This window comes from Leptonychotes weddellii, unplaced genomic scaffold (assembly GCF_054177405.1).
Source record: "Leptonychotes weddellii isolate Sample4059 unplaced genomic scaffold, ASM5417740v2 HiC_scaffold_3960, whole genome shotgun sequence".
NCBI lineage: Eukaryota > Metazoa > Chordata > Mammalia > Carnivora > Phocidae > Leptonychotes > Leptonychotes weddellii.
The window spans coordinates 1-9,043 of NW_028001088.1; the positions used below are offsets into that span (position 1 = coordinate 1).

General features: G+C 38.5%; 1 long non-coding RNA gene across 1 annotated transcript; it reads left to right on the forward strand.

Moving 5' to 3' along the window:
- The first annotated feature begins 3,821 nt into the window (after positions 1-3,821).
- LOC145719346 (uncharacterized) lies at positions 3,822-8,817 on the forward strand. The gene is made up of 4 exons (XR_014142319.1): positions 3,822-3,949; positions 5,516-5,616; positions 8,302-8,354; positions 8,744-8,817. It is a non-coding gene; the product is annotated as an uncharacterized LOC145719346 (long non-coding RNA).
- Positions 8,818-9,043: the final 226 nt, after the last annotated feature.

A 9,043-nucleotide genomic window follows, 5' to 3' on the forward strand; every position in this document is an offset into this window, starting at 1 on the left:
TCTTCAAAAAGTTGAAAATAGAGCTACCCTATGACCCAGCAATTGTACTACTGGGTATTTACAAATGTAGTGATCTGAAGGGGCACCTGCACCGCAATGTTTAGAGCAGCAATGTCCACAATAGCCAAACTATGGAAAGAGCCCAGATGTCCATCGACAGATGACTGGATAAAGAAAATGTGGTATATATATATATATGTATACACATATACACAATGGAATACTATACAGCCATCAAAAAATGAAATCTTGTCATTTGCAATGACGTGGATGAAACTACAGGCTAAGCGAAGTAAGTCAATCAGAGAAAAACAATTATCATATGATCTCACTGATATGTGGAATTTAAGAAACAAAACAGAGGATCATAGGGGAAGAGAGGAAAAAATGAAACAAGATGAAACCAGAGAGAGAGAGAGACAAACCATAAGAGACTCTGGCTTTTGGGGTGCCTGAGTGGCTCAGTCGTTAAGCGTCTGCCTTCGGCTCAGGTCATGATCCCAGGGTCCTGGGATCGAGCCCCGCACCGGGCTCCCTGCTCAGCGGGAAGTCTGCTTCTCTCTCTCCCACTCCCCCTGCTTGTGTTCCCTCTCTTGCTGTGTCTCTCTCTGTCAAATAAATAAATAAAATCTTAAAAAAAAAAAGACTCTGGCTTTTGTGCACATATGTATGCACACACATGCACATACACACACACACATTTTTTAACCATGTTAAGGAAACATCCACTGATTTCTACTTCAATGAGCTTTTAAATCAGAAATGGATGTGAATTATGACAAATGTTACGGCATTATGGCAACCGTGGAGATGATTGTGATATTTCTTATTAGAAATATTATTATAAATTACATTCATGGGGGCACCTGGGTGGCTCAGTCGTTAAGTGTCTGCCTTCAGCTCAGGTCATGATCCCAGGGTCCTGGGATCGAGCCCCGCATCGGGCTCCCTGCTCGGCGGGAAGCCTGCTTCTCCCTCTCCCACTCCCCCTGCTTGTGTTCCCTCTCTCTCTATGTCTCTCTCTGTCAAATAAATAAAATCTTTAAAAATAAATAAATAAATAAATAAATTACATTCATGGATTTCCTAATATGGAACCATTATTTCATTCCTGTAATGAACATCACTTGGTCATAATGTATACTTTTTGAAATGTGTTGTTGGATTCTATTTGCTAATATCTTATTTAAAGATCTTTGTATCCATATTCTCAAGTAAGACAGTTCTGTTGTTTTATGTGTGTATGCAATCTTTTTCATTTTTTGCTATCAATGTTAAGTTCATTTCATAAAAAATGTATTTATTTTTTTAAAAGATTTTATTTATTTATTTATTTGAGAGAGAGAAGCAGACTCCCCACTGAGCAGGGAGCCTGATCATAAGAAAATTTTAAAAGTCTCCTTTTTCTATGACCCAGAATATTTGAGTAGAATTAAGATTATATTTAGAAAAGCCATTTATGTGATGGTTTGAGTTGTGAGCTGAACTAATCACTTATTTTATGGAACACCATTTTTACTTGAAAGAACAACTAACAAACTATAGTTATTCTGACGGGTATTTGGTAGACATTTTCTCAAAAATAAACAAAATGAGCTGTCACTTCAAGGAAAACAGTGACAGTATTTGTTACCAATGATAAAATTTAAGCTTTCAGACAAAAATTAGAATTTTGGAAAACTTGTATCTGCAACTGTGAGCCTGACAACTTCCCAATATTCAAAGATTTTTCTAATGAAATAGGTAGTAATATTAGCAAAAATAATTTTTAAAAATTATATAATAAAATGTGTCAATATTTATTATTGTATAATAAAATATGTCAATGTGTATAACTCAGTGAACCAGTATTTTCTAAATGACTGGTTTGGTTTAACATAAGATGTTACACATTCATTAATAGGGTGTTAGATCCCACATCACAACTAGCTTTTAACAAACTCCCACTTGAACCTTGGTGGAGTGTCAAAGAAAAATTTTCACAATTACCTGAATAGGCTATTAAAATACTATTGCCTTTTCTAATTAAATTTTTGTGTGAGCCCAGATCTTCTTCACACATTTCAACCAAAACAACATATTGCAACAGAATGGATGTAGAAGCAGATGCACAAGCCCAGCTGCTTTCTATAAAGTTAGATGGTAAGAGATCATAAAACTGTAAAACAATGCCACTCTTCTCACTAGTTTTTATTTTGGAAAATATAACTTTTTCATAGGTTATATTACTACTTAATGGGCTTATTACTATTGTTTTCAAATGAATTAATATTTTTTAAATGTCTTGGTTTGAATCGCCAATACCATTAATACTGATAGATACAATCCACAGAAACAAAGGTTTTTTGGGAAGAGGGTCTTCAATAATTTAGTTCTGAGGCCAAAAAGTTTGAGAACCACTGCTTAGTGGAAAGCTCATGTTCACATTTTTTTGTCAGCAGTCTTTATACTCGAACACAATGTAAGGAGAAACAAAGTTCTTGGATCATATTTTCTTTGTGAAAATCTTGAAAATGCTGCCTCATTGCTTCTAGAATAAAGTGCTGCTGTAGAGAAAGAAGTCTGATGTCAATATACTTTTCTTCCCCTTATAAGTGACTAGTACTTTTTGTCTGTATGTTCATAGGGGTCTTTCTTTAAGACCAATCATTTTATCAGAAAATGTTTTGGTCTTGGGCGTCTGGGTGGCTCAGCTGGTTAAGCATCTGCCTTCGGTTCAGGTCATGACCCCAGGGTCCTGGGATTGAGCCCCACATTGGGCTCCCTGCTCAGCAGGAAGCCTGCTTCTCCCTCTACCCCTCCCCCCAGCTCGTGATCTCTCTCTCATGCTCTCTCTCTCAAATAAATAAAATCTTTTAAAAAAATGTTTTGGTTTTGACTGTTCTGGGTCAGTTTTCTCCTATATACGGTATGCCCTTTAGATATGTAGACTTAAGTCTTATTTTATTTCAGGAAAATTTGTTCCAAATTTTGTTTTAAATGCTTGTTCTAATACATTGCTCTCTGGTTTTCTTTCTTTCTTTTTTTTTTAAAGATTTTTATTTATTTATTTGAGACAGAGAGAATGAGAGAGAGAGAGCACATGAGAGGGGGGAGGGTCAGAGGGAGAAGCAGGCTCCCTGCCGAGCAGGGAGCCCGACGGACTCGATCCTGGGACTCCAGGATCATGACCTGAGCCGAAGGCAGTCGCTCAACCAACTGAGCCACCCAGGCGCCCCGCTCTCTGGTTTTCCTTGGAGGAATAAATGTGTTTGAGTGTGTGTGTGTGTGTAAAATCTCTTTTGCTTGTTTTCTGTATCTATCACTTTCTCTTAAAACATTTTGCCTTTTTTTTTTTAAAGAAAAACTATTCTCCTTTCAGCCATTAATTGTGCTTTCTCATTCTTTTATTTCTGAAAAGTTATAAATTTTTTTTCTGAGATTTGTTGGTTCTTATTTAATATGTTCTCTATCCATATCACTTTTTAGCTTTTTTCCTGATTTATGCTATTCTTTCAAAACATCCATTATTTTACTTCACTAAAAAATGTTTGGTTGAAATTTTCATCCGCTCTGTGACCACATTTTTCTAGTGTGTTATTATCTATAAGAACATTATTAGGTTTACTCTTACCTTGTTTCCACAGTAACTTGTGTGGCATTAGGCCATATGTCTCATTTGTTCCCATTCTTAAACGGGGTAATTTTTCCTCAACTACCAAGAAGGGGCACCCTTGCCTCTCGCCAGCTCCCGCGAGCCCAACTTTCCCGCTCAGTACGCGGCCGTGGGCTCCGCCCACGCCTCACGCACGCCCCAGGCCCCGCCCACTCAGCCCCCAGCTCGAGCCGCGCCCACGCCTCTCACGAGCCGTCGCGGCCACTTCCAGCCTCTTACCTCTGGCTGGTGCTCGCCTTGCTGTGTATTTTCCCGCCATTTCCAGCTCTTCGTGAGGAGAACTGGATGATTTCGGTGAGATCCCAGGGCCTCTGAGATCGTGGCGGCCAAGCGGGTAGGGAATGTAGCCAAGCGGTCGTGAGACTGCTAGATCGTCATCACCTCTAGAAGTCCCGCAAGTCTTGCCCTCACAAGCCCTTAACTGCCCTTCTTATAAGGGGTTTCCTGTGGACAACTCATTTGATTAACACTGTTGTCGCTGCCCTTATACAAAGCAGGGTATATATAGTGGGGCCTTTTCAGTAGTTCTTCAGACTCACCTCCTGGTAGAAGTTAGTGTATTGTGAGCAATAAATCGAAATCTAAAGCTCATGGCCGTCTATAATGCCTTTGCATTGAACTGATTATTCAGCAAGTTTTTATTGTGAATCTTTTTTGTGACAAAAATGTTAAAAGTGTGGTGCAAACTAGCCATCATTCTTTTAGTGAAGTTCTCCATAAGCTACTTAAAAACTGTTTTTAAAAAAAAGACTTAGGTGGAGAAGAAAATATTACCTTCTGTTTGGGTTATTTTCCTAATGTAATTCTAAAGGAAATCAAACTAATAGATATTATATTCTTAAATAACATATTCATGGAACGAAACATGTGAATTCATTATATGTATGAACTAATTACAGCTCAATATGTTTCAGCTCACTTATGTTTTTTTAATGTGTTAAAATGTGGGTTTTTTTAATATGTCAATTTCTTCATTTAAAAATCTTACAAAGTCACATTTACATAATTATGTATCTCACCAATTATATGGATGGGATTAGTATTGGCAGAAAATACAGGATGTATGGTTGCCATCTCTAACACAAAGGCTTACTTGATGTGGTAGCAAGAGCCTGACACAGGGAGTAAGAAGACTTGAGTTCTAATCCTAGAGCTGACATTAACTAAAGATGGAACTTTGGACAAGTCATTGAATTTCAGTGAGCATCTGGTATATCTTTTGAAAAATGATGGGATTGGACAAAATGTTAAATGATTTTTGAAGCCCTTTCCAGATCTATGATTCTGAGTGTCTGTAGAGTAGAAGGGAAAGCGTACAAGCTGAGGCAACATTATCATTCACAAATCATGTTTCCCTTAGATAAAATATGTCCCGAGTGGCTAATATGAGATCTATTATTTGGTCCACTATTTCCTCCTTGCTCCACCTCACTGTATCACAGGGAACTATTAGGAAAGAAATGGATGGGTTTTTTTTTTTTTTTTTAAGATTTTTTTTTCTGATTACAAATTAATACATGAATTAGTCCAGAAAACTTGGAAAACAAAAAAAATGTAAAGGTCACACACACACACACATCATCTCACCATTCAAAAAAAGAATCTCATTGTCCCATTACTTTTCTAAATATATATGTATTTTTTCTTCTTTAAAAATGGTATAACATAGTTTGTGGTCTGCTTTTTTTCACTTCAGAGATGTATGTACTTCTGTACAACCAACTGGAATACCCACAATAATAGTGCCTATATCCCCAAAAGATAACAGAAGCTAAGCAAACATTGTTACATAGATTTTGGAACAGCTATAATTATATTATGCTCCAGGTTATTTTTTCTCTTTCTCTTTGTCTGTTCCAGAATGGATTGGTTTCACTGCAACCAGTGTTTCCGAAAAGAGGGGAACGATTTCTTTGTCACCAGCTGTGGCCATATTTTCTGTAAAAAGTGTGTGACTCTGGGTGAGTGCCTTAACTGTTTTCAGATTCAGGCAAAAATGTTTTTAATCTAGAAATAATGATTAGCCATTTCTCTGTGTGACTTGGGATAAAAATCACATATTGGGCCAAAGTTAATATGGATACAGTAGGAAGCCGTTGATTATGGAAATTTGAGGCACCCATTAATAAAGAATAATTTAGCAAATGGAATATCTAATACTTGAACACCAAAAGTACTTGTCAGTGTTTTGAGACTTGTGACAGGGAAAGCCACAAGGTTATCGGACTAATTAGAGAATAGAGAAAAAAATAAGTGTAATGAATAGGAATTGGGGAAAGTTTGGTTGATAACAAGAGTCATTTCTGATGGGAAGTGGTCTAGCCTGTGAAATCAATTTGATTAGAAATGATGATGATGATGAAGATAATGGTGGTGGTGGTGGTAGTGATACATTTACAATTTAAAAAGTATTTTCCAGGGAGCCTGGGTGGCTCAGTCAGTTAGGCATCTGCCTTCAGCTCAGGTCATAATCCCGGAGTCCCAGGATCAAGCCCCATGTCGGGCTCCCTGCTTTGCGGGGAGTCTGCTTCTCCCTCTGCCCCTCACCCCACTGGTGTTCTCTCTCTCTCTTCCTCTCTCTCAAATAAATAAATAAAATATTAAAAAAATAAAATAAAAAGCATTTTCCAGGGGCGCCTGGATAGCTCAGTCGGTTGAGCGTTCAACTCTTGATTTCGGCTTAGGTCATGATCTCAGGGTCCTGGGATTGAGCCCCAAATTGGGCTCCCTGCTCAGCGGGAAATCTGCTTGTCTCCCTCTCCTTCTCCCTCTGCCCCTGTCCCCGCTCATGTTCTCTCTCTCTCTAAAATAAAGAAATAAATCTTTAAAAAAAAATAAAAAGTATTTTCCACATGGATGAATTTTATGTATCCTTACCACAGTCCCAGGAGGTAGTTATTAGTAGACCCATTTACAAATGAGGAATAGTTCAGATAGGATAAGTGATTTGACCAACTTCTTGCAGCTATTAAGTCTTAGAAATGAGACTTGAATTTAAGGGTTTTTTTTTTCATGCTACAATGCATACAAGGTATAGAAATAGCCCAGAAGAGGGACTTAGGATAGGGTGCTTTGATCAGGGAAAGATTTCATAGAAGAGCTGTTGCTTCAGTAGAGTTTTGAATAATAAACTGGAGTTGCCAAGTGGATAAGGCAGGGAAGATCATTCTAGTTTAAGAGAACAGTATGTATAAAGGCATACCACATTATAAACCCTTATAAACCCATAATGCAGGGGGCTACACATCATTAGGATTGGTAAAGCATAGAGAATAAAGTAAGAAATGGTTAAGAGATGAGGCTAGAGAGGTAGGCAATGGCCAGATGATGGAAAGTTCTATATACAAGACTGAAGAGCCTGAACTTTATCCTGCAGGTGATAGAGAGCTGGGGAAGTTTCTTTGTTTTGCATTTTGTACTTGTTAGCTCAATCTGGCAATAATATGGAGGGAAGACTGGGAAAAACCTTTAGTCCTCAAGGAAAGAAGAGGGAGGTTACTAGCCTCTGGAGAAGCTTTTTTTCTTTATATGGATCTCGTGACCCTTTTAACTTACCTGCTAAAGTAACAAAACTGTTTACTATGATAACAGCAGCTCACCTTGGAGAGGTTTGTCTCGGTGAAGCCTATGTCATGTGATGTTTTCTCTTGATGTGGCATTTATCTTTTTTTTTTTTTTGAGAGAGAATGAGATAGAGAGAGAGCATGAGAGGGGGGAGGGTCAGAGGGAGAAGCAGACTCCCCGCCAAGCAGGGAGCCCGATGCGGGACTCGATCCCGGAACTCCAGGATCATGACCTGAGCCGAAGGCAGTCGCTCAACCAACTGAGCCACCCAGGCGTCCCGATGTGGCATTTATCTTAATCAATAACCAGCACCACTACTAAAATTTAGAGAAAGATTAGGAATTTTAATTTTTACATCTTTCAGATTGGGTTAATTAGAGAATGAGAGCAGGAGACCTTCAAAGCAAGTTCCAGGAATATTAACAAAGTAAGAACAGGGCAGGAATAACTGGGGAGTTTTCTTATAGTATCTACAGTGTGCCTACTGTCAGGTTGATGGGGAAAAAAAAGAGCAACCTACAGTTGAAACCACTGGTACTCTTGTGTTCTTCCTAGTACTCTCATAAGTTTACTCTAGTACTTTTGCTGCCCCCTCATCTGCAGAAGAAAACTGGGAATTCATAAGGAGGGGATGGGTAGGGACGCCTGGGTGGCTCAGTCAGTTAAGTGTTGGCTTGGGTTATGGTCTCAGGGTCTTGGGATCAAGCCCCATGTTGGGCTCCCAGGTCAGTGGGCAGTCTGCTGAAGAGTCTGTCTCCCTCTCTCTCTCTCTCTCTCCCCCCCGCCCCTCCCCCAATGTGTGCACACTCTCTCTCTCTCTCAAAATAGATAATAAATCTTTTTTTAAAAGAAGAGGAGATGGGTAGATCTACAGTGTGAAAGCCGTACTTGTCATCAACATACAAGTTTGGAAATACTGATTTTGAGAACAGAGCTCAAGCTGATGTCCTTTTATAGTACAAAAATATCCTAAATTCAGTAAGAACCTGTTTCTTGCTAGCCTACTTGACTGTTACCATGTACTTTGGGAAGATCTTATCTCTTGCCCATAAGAACCAAACTTTTTTTCCCTTTCCCCCTAGAAAAATGTGCTGTTTGTGGAACTGCTTGCAAACATCTGGCTCTTTCTAATAATGTAAGTTTTTCTCCCCCTGCCACAAACCATCTTATCCCATTCCTGGTCTGTAGGAAGTATACAAGGAGTACAGTTAATGAGTGACTAAGCACTGAAATTTAAAAAAAGAAAGAAAAGAAACAAAACTCACAGATAGCAATTGTAAAAAAGGGGGGAGTGGTTAAACAACAGATAGAATTATTTGTGGAGGCTGCTATAGAAGCATGAGGTAAGGAGGATTAGAACATAAAATCGACATCTCCTAGGATAGTGGTGAGCTTCCTCATACTTATCATAGTGGAATAACACCAGATGCTTTAGAAAGAGTGATACAGCCTTTGCCATATTTGTCAGTATCTTACTTCATTCCATCGTGGATATGCTCAGTGTTTGTCTTAATCTCTTCATAGCTGAAACCTCAGGAGAAGATATACTTCAAAAGCCCTGTGGAGACAGCTTTGCAGTATTTTAGTCACATCTCTCAGGTATGAGAAACAAAAATGAAGAAAATCAGATTCACCAGGCAAATTCTAATTGCATCTTATTTTTTTTAAATCGAAGATTCTCTTTGATTTATTTGTACACAGTATTTTTGTATTTGAACACAATGGAGAGAATTGACTGTTCACTTGCTTTCTTCCCTAATGATACAAATCTCAACAGTTAACTTTTTTACTGACCCCAAACCTGTGATAGACTGTAAAAACCAC